Genomic DNA, 20,764 nt, shown 5'->3' with positions numbered 1-20,764 from the left:
ACCATCTCAGACCACACCGTCACCAATTTAGGATAAGTTGCCCATAAGCAGAGCAAATCATGCTTGACGTCCCGTACCAACTCCCGGAAAGGGCGTATACCCAAATCGTTGCCTCCCACATGCAACACCAGTACCTCCGGCGCCCTGTCAAGCAGTACAAAATTGTGAAACTCGGGCAATACCCTGTTCCATGTCATTCCCCGTATACCCATCCACCTCACAACCGCCGCGTCCCGCGGAATCCTGAGCTGTCGACCGTCCGGCCGTATATCCGCGCGAAGGGCACCCCAGTACACAAAAGAATGTCCCATAATCCACACCATGCATGAGTCACGGCCTGCAAAACAAATGAAGAACATACACGCACCACCTCTTGCTGCCGCGTACCATCAATACTCAGGCGGAAACGCACGCACCCGGAACATGCTATACATCAATATATCACAACATGTTCAAGCGCACATAAGAACGGAAACGCGCCGACTCCCAACGCCCTATCCGCTGCACGCCTGCATCATCTAAACCCCATCTCACCGCCTCCGTCGCTGCCCCTATACGGAAAGAATGAGACGAGTATTGCTCTGCCTGCACCCCGCTAGCCACCAGACACTTTCTGAAAACCGAAATAAACTGATACCGCGACAGAAACGAGCCATCCTCGTGCCGCAGCAACGGCCCGTCTGAGAGATCTAAACCCGCCAAGTACTCCTTGACACACAACACTGGACAAACCGGATTCTTTGGGACCGCCAGCAAAACCACTCGACGCCCTGCCCCTCCTTGGTCCGTTTTGGACCTTCGCAACACTATCTCCACCCTGTCTTCATACAAATCGACATTATCCTGCAACAAGCCCCCCGCTTTTACCGAACTGGGGGAAACCAATTCCCCTACCCGAAAAGCTCCAAAAAAGGCTAACGCAAAAGCCAACCGGAAAAGCTTGCTCTCATACTCTGAACGACACACCTGCCGCACCACCCCCTCCAGGGAACACAACAATTGAAATGACACGGGACGCCTCTTATCCCTCACCACTACACCCCGTCTCAGCCCCTTCAATGCCTGGCCCACCAAGAACCGCTTCGTGATATCTGCCAACCCCCGTAACTTACAACCGAAAGCAATGGCCGCCACGAAGCGATTAACCTTAGCGACCGTGCAACCCCGGGCGAACGCATCCCCCAACCAAAACAGCAAGGCCACCATCCTATCATCATCCGAGCACACATCACCCAAAGATCTCACCCACTCCTCCCATTGCCTCCATCCAGCCGCATACGACGACCACGTCGCACTGGCCAGTGAACGTTTAATCAATGCACCTGCCGCCTGGATACCAGCTCCCACAGATGACTGGGACAGTCCACCCCTGTTAACTCCGCGTCCGGGACCAGCTGCCGGAAACGATCCCACTGCGAGCGAGAAAGCGCGTCAGCAATACAATTCTCTACCCCGGGAACAAGCACCGCCACCACCCATGCATTTAAACTCAAACAGGAAAGCACCAACTGACGCAACAAGCGAACCACTGGAGGGGACGACGCCGAAGTATTATTTATAGCCATCACCACCCCCAAATTGTCGCAATGAAAACGCACTTTTTTGTCCCGGAACCTGTCTCCCCAAATGGTGACTGCCACCACGATGGGAAACAGTTCGAGTAGGGCCAAGTTACGCGTCAGTCCCGCCTCCACCCATGCAACCGGCCATTTTTCCACGCACCATTGACCTTTAAAGAACGCCCCGAACCCCACCGCCCCAGACGCGTCAGTGAACAATTCCAAATCGAAGCTATCTAACGCCCGGGACATCCAAAGAGAGCGCCCATTATACTGTGCCAGAAAATGGAGCCAGACCTGTAAATCTTCCCTGTGCTCTGCAGCCAGACGAATGAAATGATGGGGTTCCCGAACCCCCGCCGTCGCCGCTGCCAACCGCCGACAAAAAACCCTGCCCATCGGCATGATGCGGCAAGCAAAATTCAACTTCCCCAATAAGGACTGCAATTCACGTAGCGTAATTTTCCTAATCCGACACGCTCGCTCCACTACCAACCGCAAATCCCCCAACTTATCCTCCGGCAATCTGCACTCCATTGCTACGGAGTCGATAGTAATTCCCAAAAAACAAATGGTCGTCACCGGACCCTCAGTTTTTTCCACAGCCAAGGGTACACCGAACTCCCTTGACACCCAATTGACCGTCTCCAACAAATTTGCGCAAACCCCCGAACACGACGGGCCAACGCACCAGAAATCGTCGAGATAGTGAATAACTGATTCCACCCCCGCGACCTCCCTGACTACCCATTCCAAAAAAGAACTAAACACCTCAAAGTACGCGCACGACAACGAACAACCCATGGGAAGGCATCGATCAATGTAATAATCCCCTTCCCAATAACATCCCAAAAACCTCTGGCTGTCCGGATGAACCGGCAACAAACGAAACGCCGCTTGAATATCAGTTTTAGCCATCAGAGCCCCTCTTCCGTAACCACGTACCAACGCTACCGCCGCATCAAACGACGTGTAGACCACAGAACAGAGATCCTGGTCAATGCCATCGTTAACCGACGCCCCCTTCGGGAAGGACAAATGCTGAATAAGCCGGAATTTGTTACCTTCCCGTTTTGGAACCACCCCTAACGGTGACACCACCAAACCTGGAACTGGGATCGTGCTAAAAGGGCCCGCCATTCTGCCCAGATCAATCTCCTTCCGGATTTTTTCCGAGACTACCCCCGCATGCTGATACGCCGACTTAAGGTTGCGCTGCGTGAAAGGGACCTCATGCAAAGGGGGTCATGCAAAGGGGGCGGAATAACGAAACCGTAACCAAAACCTAAACTAATCAACCGCGCCCCCTCCTTATTGGGGTACCTACTTAGAAAGGGGGCCATCTTTATGAGTTTCACCGGAGTCTCCCCCATAACCAGACGCACCGCTGGCTCCCCCTTGTCGTTTACCCTTCTTAAAACATTTAGACGCTCCATGTGACTGCCCGCTGCAATGTGAACACGCATGCTTGAATTTACACGTCGCTCCAAATTTGCACTGCCCCTCATTGAACTGCCAACACATCCCAAATTTTGAACCTGAGGCCTGACTACCCCCGCCGGAAGTTCCTGCTGCATTCCCGCTCCCGGGAAAGGACTGCCCCTGCTTATAAAGTGCCGTCACTTTCAACCATAAGGCTATGTCCTTATGGTCCCACCGTATATTCGGCCGCACCGCTTTCCTCTGCCTAAACTGCTCATCGTAACGAAGCCAGGCCTGGCCCCCATAAACCCGATGCGCCTCCCCCACCGCATCCAAATAACAAAACAAGCCGGAACAATTATCTGGCGCCTTTTCCCCAATAACACTCGCCAAAATTGCAAAAGCCTGCATCCAATTGACGAACGTTTTTGGAATCAACCTGTACCGTCTCTTTTCTTCCTCATCCTTTTTTGTTTCATCCCGCTTCACCTTATCTAAATTAAACTTCTCCAGCGGAAGCAAGGAAAAAATCTCCACATACTCGTCTTTCCAAATCCTTTCCTTTACCTCCTGTTTTAAATGCGCCCCTAACGGGCCCTCATAACAAACATAAACCTCCCCGCGCGCACGATCATCAAGACGCACCCTATCAACCTCCTTTGGCGAGTCTGTTTGAACCGCCGACGCCACTGCCACCGCTGCCCCGGCATTCAACCCCCCACCGTTTTGACGAACCGGAGCGCTTCCAACACTGCCCCCCCACACCGCGGCCGGCGCCACACCTGACGGTTCTTGGGAAGGGGAACCACCTAGCCGCCCCACTAACACTTTTAAACATCCCACTAACTCCGCCAAACTATCCCCCGCACCCGCCTGTAGCGACGAGACCCCCGACTCCGCCGCGCCGCCCACCGCCGCGACACCCTCTACACCGATACCCGACATCAATAAAGCTGGAAATGGTAACGTAGGTGTCAACTCACCAGGCTGCCCAGGGGCTGTGAACCCGTCAGCCGGACCCCCATGTCCACGTGTAGAGGCCCGCCGCTCACCGTCCTCCAATGCTCCGGACTCCCTCTGGCGCTGTCCGCATTGGCAATGTGTGCACGGGGAATTCCGATTTTCGTCTGAGTAAAGGGGGGGTGACATCGCATCATCCAATTGGCCGAGCTCCAGTTCATGCCTCATCCGTCCCGCTGAACCAGCTCCAAGCTGTTCCGTCCCTGGCACTCCAACCACCGACCTCATCCTGCGACCTCTGGTCGTTTCCACCTCGACGACACCATGAGCCAACCCTCTGGCTGGCACATCACCATGCAGGGTCGCCGTTGCCCTTCCGCCACGTGCTGAAGAAGGAGATGATGTGACCGGAAGTGAAGGCCGCGTCCTCCTTGCCGCTGCCGCCGGGCGCTGCCGCGTTTTGGGATTCCTCCCAGGACCAGACGAAAGAGCAGCGGCAGGCCGCCCTGGGGTCTGGCCTGCAGGGTCCACTGATGGGCTCGTCTTGCGCCGCCGCGCCCGCGGGATGTCTTCAGGACTCAGCCTTGCGGGCGGGCGCGAGCGCCTCGTGCTGCGCGTCACGCCGGGAGTGCCAGCCCTGGCCTGAGTCATGGGGGAAACGGGCTCTCCTCTTCTCCTGCCCGACCCCCTGGTACGCCGGTCCTGTACCTCGGCCTGCTCCAGCAGCCCCGCGACCACCGGCATGACAGAGCGCTCCCCGCTTGCTCCAGCCGATTCTGCTCGCTCCGGGACCGGAGCGCCCGATTGTCCCTGCAGCAGCGTCGCTACTCGTGCTCCGAGCCATCCAGGACCCTGAGAGGCTGCCGCGGCCCGCAACAGCTCCATAGCCTCCTCATCAGACGCAGCAGGGGTAACAAACATGTTCCTGCTTCTGTGTCCTGGCGAAGAGAGGGAGAGCACAAACAGGAAACAGGTACATCCCCTTCAATCCCCACCCCTTCTCACTCAAGCCCTCCTGCTGTCCCCCCCCTTTTCCTCTCATAGGCCAGCCAACTCTGTGTCCCTCCCATCTATTTTAGTCATGGAGGCCTTCCCTTATTCCTTTTCTCTTCTTTCAGTACGGCCTCTTCTTGACAGTTAACAGTCTTAAAGTCTATGTAAACTTATGAAAGTGATTTAACTGGTTGCCGACACAGGACGAGTATGCTCGTCCTGAGCGGCGAGCATTTCGCGCATTAGGACGAGCATACTCGTCCTGTGTGACAGCCGTCTCTGCGCGCGATCGAGAGCGGGGCAACGGCTGTAATACACAGCCACGGCCCCGCTCTGACAGTGGAGAGGAGAGAAACAACTTCTCTCCGCCATTAACCCTTTGAACGCCGCGATGAAAGCAGATCGCGGCGTTCAAAGAGGGGGGACTGCACATTGATCGCGTCACAGAAAATAACTGTGACGCGATCAAAGCCCACAACTCATATGGCCAGACAGCCCAGGGTCCATTGAAGGACCCCAGGGCTGTCTGAACATATTTCCTGTTGTTAGGGCATACTGAGTTATGCCCTAACAACTGCCTGTGTACGATCAGTAACAGGCTAATGTACTGGCATACAGATATATGCCAGTACATTACAGTTACAAAAGAAAAATCAAAATGATAAATCCCTTTATGGTGTTAAAAAAAAAAGTTAAATGAATGTAAAAAAAAAATGAATGAAAAATAAATAAATAAATAAAAAGTAAAAAAAATACAGAGAAACACACATTTTTTATAATAAATAAACTTTTTAAAATATAAGTCCCAAAACATGAAATAATATAGACATATTTGGTATCGCCACGACCGTAACAACCTGTACAACAAATGTATAACATTATTTATGATGATCAGTGTATAAAAAAAATATATTAAAACTGCTGCGCAACTGCTTTTTTTCTGCATTTTCGCCAAAATAAAAATTTATAGAAATTAAACGATAATGTATTTGTACCAAAAAATGGTACCTACATAAAGTACAACTCGTCCCGCAAAAAACAAAGTCTCATACAACTACGTCGTACACAAAATAAAAGAGTTATGAGCGTCGGGATGCAAAGAGGGAAATGTAAAAAAAATTGCTCTGTCCTCAAGGCCAAAATTGTCCGTGTCCTTAAGGGGTTAAAAAAATAAAATAAATAGAGGTCAGTCAGTGTTTTGGTGCAACTTTCAAATTAAGTTCAGTGTAAGCGGATCCTTAGTGTCTCTAATATGCAGGATACGCCTGTTATCGATCACATCTAAGTTCATAACTTAGATGTGATCGGTTAGATCAGGACCCCATGGCATTAAACCTGTCAGTCCTGCGGACCTAACAGATTCAGGTCTTAACGCACGATACAGCTGGTCTGTATAGAGAACAAAGCAGCTGTATCTCAAAAAGTAAAAATCATTTTTACAAAAAACTAATTTGAAAGTTGCACCAAACACACTGACTGACAATGTTAAAAAACAAACAAACACTTTTGAAGGTTTACATTGTATTTACTTATAAGTCAATATTAATTCATGTTAGTATCATCTGAAAATGTGGCTTAATATTTGGCTACGTATAAGTATAGCAGAGATTCCATTATTATATAAGATGGTGGTTGCCATATTGTTTTTTTAACTATGGAGATGTATTACAAAGTCACTGTCAGCTGCTGTTAATATGTCCATTTTTTGCCAGGCTTTGACTGTCGATGTGGGAATATATTCTGTGGGATACATCGTTACTCTGACAGGCACAGTTGCTCCTATGACTATTAGGCCTGATTTACACGAGCGTGTGCGTTTTGCGCGCGCAAAAAACGCTGCGTTTTGCGTGCGCAAAAGGCACTTAACAGCTGCGTGTGTCATCAGTGTATGATGCGCGGCTGCGTGATTTTCACACAGCCGCCATCATTATGACACTCCGTTTGAATGTTTGTAAACATAAAAGCACGTGGTGCTTTTCTGTTTACATTCAGAGTTTGACAGCTGTTGCGCGAACCACGCAGTTCGCACGGAAGTGCTTCCGTGCGGCATGCGTGGTTTTCACGCACCCATTGACTTCAATGGGTGCGTGATGCGCGAAAAATGCTGAAATATAGAACATGTCGTGAGTTTTACGCAGCGCACTCACGCTGCGCAAAACCCACGGACTGTCTGCACTGCCTCATAGAGTAATATAGGTGCGTACGACACGCGTGAAAAGCACGCGCGTCGCACACGCGTATATTATGCTCGTGTAAATGATGCCTAAAGCTGAAGGAGCTAAGAAGATCAGAAAGGAAAACCCTGTTGTGGTTGCGGAGAAGATCCGTAAAATTTGAAAGCAAAATTTCATCCTGTGTGACACCAACATTGTGGTGTGGACTGTGGTGTGGTAATAAGTCATACAACCCACCTTCATCATCCTGACTCTACATCCAGGGATACAGCTCCTTCTCTTTTATCTTCCTTATTACTCCTTTTCTTCTTCTCTTTTGATTATAGCTTTTCCCCAATTCCTACAATTGCAATAACAATGAAACAAAAAAAAACATAAAACTGTTATAGATCCTTAAAGGGCTTTTTCCAGTTAGAATAAATTGATGGCCTATCCTCAAAATAGCCTATCATATCTGATCGGTCGGGCTCCGACTATTGGTATCCCTGCCAATCAGCTGTTTTGGGGGGGCCGCGGAGCTCATGCGAGCGCAGCTTCCCCTTCATTTCTTACCTGCTCCGAACTGTAAATCGCTGACATCCTTGTAGCGGTGGATCACAGTAGTACATCCTTCTCCAATACAAATGAATGGGAGTAGGCTGTAATACTGTGATCCACCGCTACAAGTGTGTCAGAGATTCACAGTACAAGCATTGACAGGAATGGAAGTAAAGCAGCGCTCGCATGAATTCCGTGGCCCATTCAAAACAGCTTATTGGCTGGGGTGCCTAAAGTCAGGACCCACCAGTCAGATATTGATGGTCTATCCTGAGGCTAAGTCATCAATATCATCCTGACTATACATCCAGGGATACAGCCCCTTCTCTTTTCCTTTTTTCTCCTTTTCTTTTTCTCTTTTTTGATGATAGATTTCCTCAATCAATATAATTGAAATAAGAATTAACAAAAAAAAATATAGAAAAAATAAATAGTAAAACATCCTTAAACTGTCCCCAGGCTTTTCCATGCTGTGCACAACTGTTTATATTGGAGAGGGGATGTGATGGAGTGTAATGTAATCTCTACACCGGTGTCTACAATATCTCCGCTCTCATCTCCCCTGCCCCTTATATAAGTATTATCCAGCATTGTGGTGTGGTAATAAGTCATACAACCAAACTTTATCATCTTGACTTCACATCCAGGGACACGGCTCCTTCCCATTCATTTTCCTTGTTTCTCCTTTTTTTCCTACTTGAATCTATAAATGAAATAAAGATAAATCACAATAAATAAAAAAATTGTAAAATCTTTAAACTGTCTCCAGGGATTTTTATACTGCACATAACTATTTATAAGACTAAGTTCAATCTTTGTGTTGTGATGTAGTTTAGTAAAGTTCATAGTTTCACCATAATTGTGAGTAAAAACCGTGGCAAAAATAAAAGCAGGAAAACCACATGTTAGTATTTACAGGATTGTCACAGTTCTGCCACGAACGCGGTTACTGCTTTTGTTAAATAAATAATTCAAGGAAATTTTGCTATACCTTCCGTGGATTTTTTTTTTTGATTATATGATTTTCACATTAAAGTGAATTGGGGAAATACACAAACACATAGAAATAGGGCATGGTATATGTTTAAAAAAAGCAGCAAGCCCTGAGTAACGTGATTTACAAATAAAAAAAATGTGAATATGTTTTTTAAAAATCTTATTTAGATTCATATTACACCTGGACGATCTGGTTCTCAAGCTGCGCAAAACATAGCTAGATGACTTCACCAAAATGCAGACTTGTGTCTGAACTGAGCCTTTAGGGAGAGAAGATTGATGGAGTGTGATAGACTCTCTAGACATGTGCCTAGAAAACTTGTACTCCTGTCTCCCCTATAGGGGAGGGGGTGTACAAACTCTTCCAGGTGTACCAACATGGATACTAAGGCCACAGAAGGCTGGATGGCGGCACCTGGCCTCAAACTATGTAAACTTCTCTCAATGTGAGACATCAGGACAGAGCTGACACCATAGTGTGGAATGAGTAGAGACCGGCTTCTGTAGGATCTTGTGGTATATTACACTACAGTAGGGGCGGATTAAGCATAACATGCTCCCTGGGCTCTATGGAAAGTGTGCCCCCCCCCCTCCAGCCTCAGAATTTAAAATCTTTTTCCAAGCCCCTAAATACACTACACTATTCAAATTATATGTCCACAAGTATGTGGACACCTGACATCACACCTATATAAACTTGTTTGACATCCCATTTAAAAACCATTGGTATTAATGTGGAGATGGCCCCTTTTGCAGCTCTAACAGCCCCCACTATTCTGGGAAGGCTTTCCACAAGATTTGGGATTTTGCCTATTAAGCCAAAATAGCATTTATGAGAAGAGAAGGTCTGGCTCACAATCGGCATTTCAATTTATCCCAAAAGCGTTAGGTGGGGTTCAGGCCAGGGCCCTGTGCAGGCCATTTGAGGTCCCTTCCCACCAAACTTGTCAAACCTTGTCTTTAAGGACCTGACTTTGTGCAGAGGGTCACAGTCATCTCGGAACAGGAAAGAGCCATCCCCAAACTGTTGCCACAAAGTTGGAAGCTTATAATTGTCTAGAATACATAGGTAGGTAGTGTTCCCCTCCCATCCACCAAATCCAGATTTGTCTATCGGACTCCCAGATAGTGAAAAGTGATTCATCACTCCAGAGAACAGGTTTCCAGTGCTCCAGAGTCCAGTCATGGCCCAGGACCACCCAATTCCTATAACTAAGAGGCAGGCGCATCATTATGAATAACGACGTTGGGTTGCGAGCTTTACATATTTTGGCCAAAATAACAACTAATGCCCCATGTTTTTCATGGATATTTTTACTATATATAATTTTTTCAGAACGCAGCCGGGTCTTCTAATGCTGGGAGAGCATGATGTGCTAGTGTTTGGTTTGGCATGCAGAGCAGCCCGCCTTAGCTGACAGCTTGGGCGTTACAAATAGGCTGTGAATCGGCGAGATATGCTATGCCTGACGACTGGCACATTATTGCTCCATGTATTACACATAGTACCGACACCCCATGTACTATTCACAGCCCTCACCCCCATTCATCACATTCATTTTTTACTACATTATCACACATAGCTTTGACACTTATATACCACACACAGTTCTTTTATACCATACATTCACACCTTTGTACTACACTAATACTGACACCCATTTATTGCACACTTGTGAGCACTTAGTTGCCACTCCCCTAAAGACTAGTGGGAGGGGCTATCACTATTTAATGCACTCTCCTTCTGAAGCATTTTTGACCAGTCTGCGTCCTGCTGGGAACGGGTTTTGACCTACCCACTTAGTAAGTATGGCCTTCTCTATGCTTTTGATCATTATGAATAACATATCTGATGATGACGTAGATGCTCAGGCAGATGAGGAGGAGGAAGAGACTGAGACGCACGGCGATGGCGAATTACCAGGAAATGCACAGGCAGCAGCCGACGGCAGGAGGAGCTTTAGGAGCTGATGCGCTTCTGCTTGCGCTTCCAGTGGACTAGAAACCAGCTATATATTTTTTTTCTGCTGCGGTGCGTACCCCCTGAGGCTGTGGCGTATACCCCCTGTGGTACCATGGCACGTACCATGCCTTGAGAACCACTGCTCTAGACCACCAGGGAAAATTGATTTACTCCTCCCGTACTCCAGACTACCAGGAAAACGGGCAATAATAGATTTTTCTTACAGACAGCATGAAATAAATCTTCTATGTGCCTCAGTATGATCATACAGAGAGACATGGAGGTTGTTAACGCAATCATGGGCCAAAATATATTAGACTGAAATTTGTATTAGGTATGTCAACCGATACCCGCCCTCCAGTGATTTATCCATTTCCAAATCATAGGTAATCAATATACAGGGTGGGCCATTTATATGGATACACCTAAATAAAATGGGAATGGTTGGTGATATTAACTTCCTGTTTGTGGCACATTAGTATATGGGAGGGGGGAAACTTTTCAAGCTGGGTGTTGACCATGGCGGCCATTTTGAAGTCGGACATTTTGTATCCAACTTTAGTTTTTTCAATGGGAAGAGGGTCATGTGACACATCAAACTTATCGAGAATTTCACAAGAAAAACAATGGTGTGCTTGGTTTTAACGTTACTTTATTCTTTCATGAGTTATTTACAAGCTTCTCTTTGTTTACAGCCATTGACATGTCGCAGAGGTTAACACGTGAGGAGCGGATAGAAATTGTGTTGATGTCTGGTGAACGCAGTACCCGGGTCATTGCAGCAGATTTCAATGCAGGACACCCTACGAGACCACCCATCTCCCATGTTACAGTTTGCAAACTGCTTGCCAAGTTTCGTGAAACTGGTTCAGTGTTGGATTTGCCCAAATGTGGACGCATGAAAACTGTCACTAATGAAGAAACATCAGTGGCTGTCCTAGCTTCATTCAGCAAGAGCCCACAGCGTAGCACTCGCCGCATGTCACTGCAGAGTGGCATCAGTCGAACATCCCTTCGGTGGATATTAGCTACTCACAAATGGCACCCTTACAAACTCCAGATGCTGCAGCATCTCAACGAGGATGACCCAAATCGGCGCACTGAATTTGCAGAATGGGCAAACCAAAAATTGGAACAGGACCCTCAGTTTACACAGAACATTTTGTTCAGTGATGAGGCAAACTTTTATGTGAATGGTGAAGTTAACAAACAAAAGCACCGCTATTGGTCTGACACTAACCCACATTGGATAGATCCCTCCAAGACTGTTGGAACACAAAAATTGATGGTATGGTGTGGTATATGGGGTACAAAGATAGTGGGGCCATTCTTCATCAATGGAAACCTCAAGGCCACGGGATATCTGAAATTGCTGCATGATGATGTGTTTCCTTCTTTATGCACTGAAGCTGGCACGTTCCCCGAGTTTTCCAGCAAGATGGTGCACCACCACATTATGGGTGTCAGGTCCGAGCATTCCTAGATGAACAGTTTCCTGGAAAGTGGATTGGTCGTCGTGGGCCAGTTGAATGGCCCCCTAGGTCTCCCGATCTGACCCCCTTAGACTTTTATCTTTGGGGTCATCTGAAGGCAATTGTCTATGCTGTGAAGATACGAGATGTGCAGCAACTGAAACTACGGATACTGGAAGCCTGTGCTAGCATTTCTTCTGCGGCGTTGCTATCAGTGTGTGAAGAGTGGGAGAAGAGGGTTGCATTGACAATCCAACACAATGGGCAGCACTTTGAACACATTTTATAAGTGGTCAGAAACTTGTAAATAACTCATGAAAGAATAAATTAACGTTAAAACCAAGCACACCATTGTTTTTCTTGTGAAATTCTCGATAAGTTTGATGTGTCACATGACCCTCTTCCCATTGAAAAAACAAAAGTTGGATACAAAATGGCCGACTTCAAAATGGCCGCCATGGTCAACACCCAGCTTGAAAAGTTTCCCCCCTCCCATATACTAATGTGCCACAAACAGGAAGTTAATATCACCAACCATTCCCATTTTATTTAGGTGTATCCATATAAATGGCCCACCCTGTATATATATATCTCTGAGAGAAAAGATGACACAAGAGACCATGTTTGTATGCTCAAAATCTTTCTCTGTGGTTCATTGCCAAACTCAATTACAATCATATCATTCAGAAGGGGGTGTAGCCTTGAGGTTAACCAATCAGAGGCAATGTGACAATATTTCAAATTCAGCCAATTACAGACACACGATACATTCCAGATACATCATTATAATTCTTCACACATCAAGGTTTGCAGGTGCCGTATCTCTCTTGGCAAGAATATTCCTGTAAGATGGGGAGACACACTCACATGCATATTTGCCCTCCTCCCATCTCACTCCCTGTTCCTTCTCTCCAAGACTCGTATGGGAACCAAGGTCAAAGATAACTAACTAAGAAACATACAAACTTGTCTTAAAGGAGTAAAGACTTTCTTATTCATTACTAAAGAAACAAGATGAAGACTCCAGACAAGATGGCCGCTGCACAAAATCAATTCATGTAAACATTATGTTAATCACTTTCACAGAGGTACAGCAGGGACAGGATAGTAAAAGCTGTGTATTCATGATCTGCGCAACTCAAATTCTGAATACGCTCATGCACATGTCCTCACTTGTAGAAACCGTTTCCCAATGCTTAGCAGTGAGGTTGTGGTGGGCTTATGATTACATTAGGCTGACAATTTGAAGAGGCAGAGCTGCAGTATAAAGCATGGAAGAGGACAGAGCCTGAGCCACAGATGAAACAAGGAGCAGTGTTTCAGGCTACCTCACACTTCCGTTGCAGCTTAGACTACCATGTACTAATACTGCAGGTCTAATCATAGATGTGCTGTAATGGAGAAGGAGCTAAAGACAGAAATATAGGGGGGAATTTATCAATAGGTTTATGCCTAGTTTTTTGGCATAAATATTTGCAAATCATTCTGCACGACATATTTGCAGATATATTTGTGGCTTTGCCGGTTTTGTAAAGTGACGAGAAAAGTGGGCGAGATTTCCTGGGAGTGAGCGAAGTCTCCACCTTTTCGACAGATTTATTAATACAAAATCCAGAAAATGGTGCAAATTTTGGCACAAAACTACACCTGCTCATAGTCATTTTCTGACTGTAGGAGGGTAATGGCCAAATTTGGGATTGGTGGAAATGTTAAAGATATGGTGAAGATGATGTACAACTCCCCCACTGCTAGAGTCATTGTAGGGGGGATTTGTCCCACCCTTTCGTTCTCTCTAGAGGGACACGGCGGGGATGTCTCCTCTCCTCGCTCCTATTCGCCATATTTATTGAATCCTTGGTGATTTTAATAAGAGAGGATGTGTCTATATGTGGATTTGGCTGTGGAGGGGCGAGGGATAAAATCCTTCTGTATGCGGATGATATCTTATGCTTGGCGGAAGCAGAGAGGTCTGTCCTGAGGGCCATTCATTTAATAGAACAATTTGGCATTTTCTCTGGATTAGAGATTAATTGGAACAAATCGACTCTGCTACCATTGGATGCAATAGATGTTAATTCAATTGGAGAATTATATGTTTTGAACCCCTCTCAGTGCTTTAAATATTTGAGAATCAAAGTTGATGAGAATTTGGAAAATCATATTTATCTGAATATTATGCCATTGATTTCCAAACTTAGAGCTAAGGTGCATATTTGGGGCAAACTTTCCTCTATGAAGAAGCGATAGAATATCTCTTGTTAAGATGATCTTGCTACCTCAATTATTATATGTGTTATCCACTTGTCCGGTATGTGTTGCACACCTAATGAGTGAACACTGGTGCGGTAGGGGTTTATATTCTTTATTCACACATTCATCTGTTATAAGTAATGAACATGAATCAAACATGGAGATTAGGACCTTCCTTCTCCTAGAAACCTGGTGTGCACTACAATTAGGCTATGTTCACACAGAGTATTTTGGGGGAGGAATATCTGCCTCAAAATTCCGTTTGGAACTTTGAGGCAGATTTTCCTCTCCCTGCACGCCGATTCTTGCTGCGATTTTCGCGACGTTTTTCGCCCGCGGCCATTGAGCGCCGCGGGCATAAAACAGCGCGAAATACGCTTTCTCTGCCTCCCATTGAAGTCAATGGGAGGTCAGAGGCGGAAGCGCACGAAGATAGGGCATGTCGCTTCTTTTTCCCGCGAGGCAGTTTTACTGCTCGCGGGAAAAAGACGCCGACGCCTCCCATTGAAATCAATGGGAAGCGTTCTCGGGCCGTTTTTGCCGAGTTTTTTCGGCAAAATACCCCGTGTGAACATAGCCTTACTGTCCCACCAGAAAAGACTCCCCTGAGGAAGTTGGTCCCAGTCTAGTGTCATTACAGGACCTGTATATTGCTAAAATGACACCTATTAACATCAGAATTTTATGGGGGTGGGTTAGTCTCTTTATCTTTCACACATATGAATTGATAGTAAGATATTCAAAGTGATAGAAGTAATTATTAACAATGTTATTTGGGGCAGGAAAAGGGTCAGTATTAAGCAGAAGTTCCTGTGGAAGAATAAGAGAAGAAAGCGTATCCCTCCCATGGATTCAGGACTACTTTCTGGCTGCCCAATTATAATTTTTGGTGGTATGAACTTCTGGAATCCGGGCAACTGAACCATGGGTGGTCTCAGATCTTTCCTATTAGTGGTCCACTCTCTAAAAGCTGGGTGGATTATAAAAGGCTTTGTGGGATTGGGGGGGCTTCACCTTTCACTCCGATTTGGAATAATTATAACTATAAACAGTTTTTGACCATTCCTGTTCCTAATATCTGGGAAAGAGCAGGCATCACATTGGTGGGACGCATGTTCAAGGGAGGACAATTCATTTATTGTGAGGATTTATTAATCACGTTTGGAATAAATAATACATTTGGATATAGGTATCATCAGTTGTGGCACGCTTGCACTAAAACACAGGATAAAACCTGTTTGGGATTCGGAAGGCCCCCTGCGATAGAATGTATTCTTAAGATGAATGGAGCTAATATTTCACTTTATATCAAATAATTCTAAAAACACATACTCATGCAACACTTTTTTTTACTAGTCAAAGGTTATGGAATAGGGATTTAGGCCCAATAAGCCGGGAGAAATGGGAGAATATCTACTAGAATGGGAAAGAGACAGCGGTCAGTGCAAACCATGGTTCAGTTCAATATCACTCATCGTTTGTATTATACTCCAGATTTGCTTCATAAAATTGGCTTAAGTGAGGATCCAAAATGTCAAAGATGTCAATATCCCGTGGCAGAGTTTTTGCATGTGATATGGGAATGCCCGATGATTGATTCATACTGGACACTGATATTTCAAGAGGTGGTGATCAAGCTTGATGGTGAGATAATTGGCACTTCTGAATTGCACATTGATCTTTCAATGGCGGAGTTTTCACAATTTCAAATTAGAGTAAAAGAGTTTTATTGCTTGCTAAATTAGTAATTGCAAGAAAATGGATGGCAGAGTCTTCCCTTTCTATTTTGGAATGGAGTATTGTTTCCAAAATAAGAGAGTATGAAAAAATAAGATAAAAAAATATCAATCAATTGCATAAATGGGAGGAGCTATGGGCTCTGGAGCTGACGTGGAGGTTTTACTGCTTTTTTTTCCTTCTCTCCGGATCTCGTGTAGGGGGATGGGTGGGCCGCTGATGATAAGTTTGCATTTGTGTTGGATTTTGTTTGAATTATAATTCTGTATTGTAATTTTCTTTGGTGCAATTCAACATCCTTATTATAAGCTATATAATTTATAACATAATAATAAATAAATAATACTTTCATTCATGACTATAAATGATTTTTATTGCGGTTATTACGACGTTGCGTTTATTGGTCACAGATGTTCGTTCCCGCATTTTTTTTCTCTGTTTTAAATATTATGTATTTTGATACTCGGATGAAACGTGTTGTACCTATATGAAGAAAGTGTTACAGAGGTCTAGTCTGCAGTGCCTGTGCGTTACACTCCTTCCTCGAGCATCTTTTTACTTATTAGTCTCTGAGACATTTTGTTAGTAGCTTACGGGTTCCTGATGTCGGCTGAATAAGGGCTTGAAGCAAGAGCACAAGAGAATCGATAAACTATAGTGTTGTGCCCATTACAGACAACTTACCCAGATGAGCCCCATTTTTAGGGGCACTGAGCTGCTGGGAAATCTGTTTTGACATTATTAGCCTAGGGGGCGCCGTTCTCTTCCCTCCCCCTTTCCTATTTTCGCCTGTGTTTAATATGTTAATGTATGCAATTACCATAGGCAACTACAATCCCAATATTACATGTAAAAACTCTTTGTAAATAACATAAAGCCTGAAGGACGCCTACACCTTATATATTTCCTGTTATTTATAGAGTGCTGACATATTCTGCAGCGCAGTACAGAGAATTATCACACACATCGGTTACCGTTAGACCCTCTAATTTCTCTATTTTAGACACACACACACACACACACACACACACACACACACACATGTGCGTTAGGGTCAATTTTCTTTTTCTACATGAAGCCAAATAATCTGTACTATAATCGGCACAGGTGGTTTTTGGAGTGTTGCCGGAAACTGGAAGACCTGGGAAATCTGACACAAGAACAAGAAGAACATACAAACTCCTTGCTCATGATGTCTGGGGTGTATTCACACCTGTGACCTCAGAGAATCAAGACAAGAGGGCTAAGCACTTCAGCCACTGCGCCGCCCACCTTGTTTAGGGTGCAGTCACACACGGCAGATTTTGTTGCAGGAATTTCTACAAGTAAAAATTGCTTCCCTTCACCTGAATAGAATATGTAGACATCCATACACCTGCAGCAGAAACAACGCCATCCAGACGAATTAAATAGATTTTCAGCCGCAGACATTTTTGCAACACAATCTGCCGTGTGTGACTGCTCTCATATAAAGGACTGTGGATCTAGAGGATTGGAGTATCTTAAAATGTAACTAAATGTTGAACAAACTTCTGATATGTCATAGTGACATGTCAGAAGTTTTGATTGGTGGGGGTCCGAGTACTGAGACCCACACCAATCGCTAAAATAAAGCGGCAAAAACGCTCGTGTGAGCGCTTAGCCACTTTGTTTCTGTTCGACTTTTTCCGGAAATCGATGTAGCGGAGAACGGGCTCAATATAAAGTCTATGTGCCCATACTCCGCTACATCGGCCTTTCCGGAGAAAGCCGAACAGAAACGAAGTGGCTAAGCGCTCACACCGGCGCCTCTGCCGCTTCGTTTTAGCAATTGGTTGGGGTCTCAGTGCTCAGACCCCGAGTTTGTTCAAAGTTTAGTTACCATTCAAGAAGCCATTTCTAAGGATATTCAACATGTGGTTGAAGTGGTACATTTGGTACCCAGTCCATGGTGGAACATTCAGTGGATTCTGTAATCCCTGCTGGTCCTATATGAATGTTCTTATCCCTAGTGCACATTCCGCTCATCTGCAAAAATAATAATTTGACTCAATGAGCATATAATATCTATTTCTTCTCCAGTGTATTAGTAATAATAATACTAATGACTTATATAGTGAAATCATATTCCATGGCGCTGTACAATGTGAAGTAGGGGGTTTATGAGGGTGAATAATCCATCCCTCACTAAATTGAGCTCTAGCAAAACATGTTGACAGCGGCGCTGCTTCCTCAACTGCTTCACCACCTTCACAGAGACAGCAACTGGAGGCCTATTGTTATCTCTGACCGGTTACACACACCGGGCCGAAATCAGGAATTTCTGGGCCTCATACACCCAAGAAGTCTGGGCCCGACTGCTCATTACCAGTGGGAAGGGGGGCAGGGGTAAGATGCAAACTGGCAGAGGCTCTGTGGAGGTGCAGAAGGGAACAGTAGATGGGCAGGGGCGTTGTGCAGGTGTAGATAGGTAAACATAAAAATTTTTTGCAATGAAACTGCTGGCTGTACACAGCACAGTCACTCACCAAGATGCAGTGCTGGCTGCTGCTTGTGGCTTCTGCAGGCTCTAACGTTTCCCACTGACACGACATGTCTGGATGAAGACTCCTCCTCACACGCTGCATCCACGTCACCTGCAAAGTCCCCAGATCAGAAGTCAATTAATTCAGACCCCCGACCAGGCCCCAAAACAAATTAAAATCCTAATGATACCACAAAATTAATTCATATCTAGATCAGACCTGTAAAGGATCTGCCAGACACAGCTTCTGTGTCGACGCCCGTGGTTAGTCAGTCTGCTCCTGCTCCTAAGTCTGATCGAGTGACCCCTCCTTCTACCAATCAGGCTGGGAGGCTAAGGAGTGGGAGAGCCTATCACAGCCTGGCCAGACAGAGCTAGCTCCCGCCCTCTGTCTATTTATACCTTCACTTCCTGCTCCTCCTTTGCCTGTGATTCTGTCTGTTTCCTGGATCTGCTGCTGCTTGTACTTTGTCCTCTGCTCCATATAGACCCTGGCTTACTGACTACTCTCCTGCTCTGCGTTTGGTACCTCGTACACTCCTGGTTTAACTCGGCTCGTTCACTACTCTCCTGTTCTGCGTTTGGTACCTCGTACACTCCTGGTTTGACTCGGCTCGTTCACTACTCTTGTTGCTCACGGTGTTGCCGTGGGTAACTGCCCCGTTCCCCTAGCTTCTGTGTACCCTTGTCTGTTTGTCTGTCGTGCACATAGTGAGCGTAGGGACCATCGCCCAGTTGTATGCCGTTGCCTAGGACGCGCCGTTGCAAGTAGGCAGGGACTGAGTGGCGGGTAGATTAGGGCTCACCTGTCTGTCTCCCTACCCCGGCATTACAAGACCCTTATGTATTTACTGTTCCTGGGTCCCACCTCAAGTTCCTGAAGCTGGGGGGCTGACACTAGTTCTCCCACAGACTGCTCCCAAGGTCCCCATCTTTCACACACACACACTGCTCTCCATAGCCCCCTCTCTTCCACATTCTTCTCCCCATAGCCCCCTCTCTCACATACTCCTCCACATAGCCCCCTATCTCACATACTCCACATAATCCCGTCTCTCACATACTCCTCAACATAGCCCCCCTCTATCACATACTCCTCCACATAGCCCCCTCTCACATACTCCTCCACATATCCACCCCTCTATCACACACTGCTCCACATAGCCCCCTCTCTCTCACATACTCCTCCACATAGCCCCCTCTCTCACATACTCCTCCACATAGCCCCCTCTATCACACAGTCCTCCACATAGCCCCCTCTCTCACACACTCCTCCACATAGCCCCCTCTAGCACACACTGCTCCACATAGCCCCCTCTCTCACATACTCCTCCACATAGCCCCCTCTCTCACACACTCCTCTACATAGCCCCCTCTCTCTCACATACTGCTCCACATAGCCCCCTCTCTATCACATATTCCTCCACATAGCCCCCTCTCTCACATACTCCTCCACATAGCCCCCTCTCTATCACATATTCCTCCATATAGCCCCCTCTCACACACTCCTCCATATAGCATCCTCTATCACATACTGCTCCACATAGCCCCCCTCTATCACATACTCCTCCACATAGCCCCCTCTCTCTCACATACTGCTCCACATAGCCCCCTCTCTCACATACTCCTCCACATAGCCCCCTCTCTCACATACTCCTCTACATAGTCCCCTCTATCACATACTCCTCTACATAGTCCCCTCTATCACATACTCCTCCACATAGCCCCCTCTCTCTCACATACTGCTCCACATAGCCCCCTCTCTCACATACTCCTCCACATAGCCCCCTCTCTCACATACTCCTCCACATAGCCCCCTCTATCACATACTCCTCCCCCTCCTTCACAGTCTCATTACCTTCCACCACAGTGTTATGTCAGGGCAGCATCCTCTTCCTCTATCTTCTCTTTCCTGCATTGAGCTGCATTAGGAGTAAGCCCCTCCCCTTCCTGTCTGATCACATGCCCTCCTCCTCTCCACTCCGGCATCTACTTTGTGAGCAGGGCCCCAGCAGTACTTAATTGGAGAAAGGAGAGAGATGATAGATTTATACTTTGTCTGTTATGCTAAACAGTCAGCGCCGGGGTGTGACACCTCAGCATGACAGACGTACACACAATGAAGGGGTTAATAGCTGCATTACTAGTAGCTACTTACTTAGGGTAGGGGTCAGAGAGTAACAGGAGTCAGATTTCCT

The 20,764-nt window shown here is 46.2% G+C and overlaps 1 long non-coding RNA gene across 2 annotated transcripts in view; it reads right to left on the bottom strand.

The window, feature by feature from the left end:
* Window positions 1-20,514, bottom strand: part of LOC142749864 (uncharacterized) — a 38,220-nt gene extending 17,706 nt beyond the window's left edge. Inside the window, exons 1-3 of one of the 2 annotated variants that reach the window (XR_012882488.1) lie at window positions 20,425-20,514; window positions 8,260-8,348; window positions 7,346-7,448 (exon numbers count right to left, since the gene is read on the bottom strand). This is a non-coding gene — a long non-coding RNA (uncharacterized LOC142749864). The remainder of the gene's footprint in view (window positions 1-7,345; window positions 7,449-8,259; window positions 8,349-20,424) is intronic. The other variant, XR_012882489.1, reaches the window with a different exon arrangement.
* Window positions 20,515-20,764: the final 250 nt, after the last annotated feature.

Source organism: Rhinoderma darwinii, chromosome 3, assembly GCF_050947455.1.
Source record: "Rhinoderma darwinii isolate aRhiDar2 chromosome 3, aRhiDar2.hap1, whole genome shotgun sequence".
Classification (NCBI taxonomy): Eukaryota; Metazoa; Chordata; class Amphibia; order Anura; family Rhinodermatidae; genus Rhinoderma; species Rhinoderma darwinii.
Note: the sequence above shows the minus strand (reverse complement) of the source record. Positions and strands in the feature narration are given on the sequence as shown.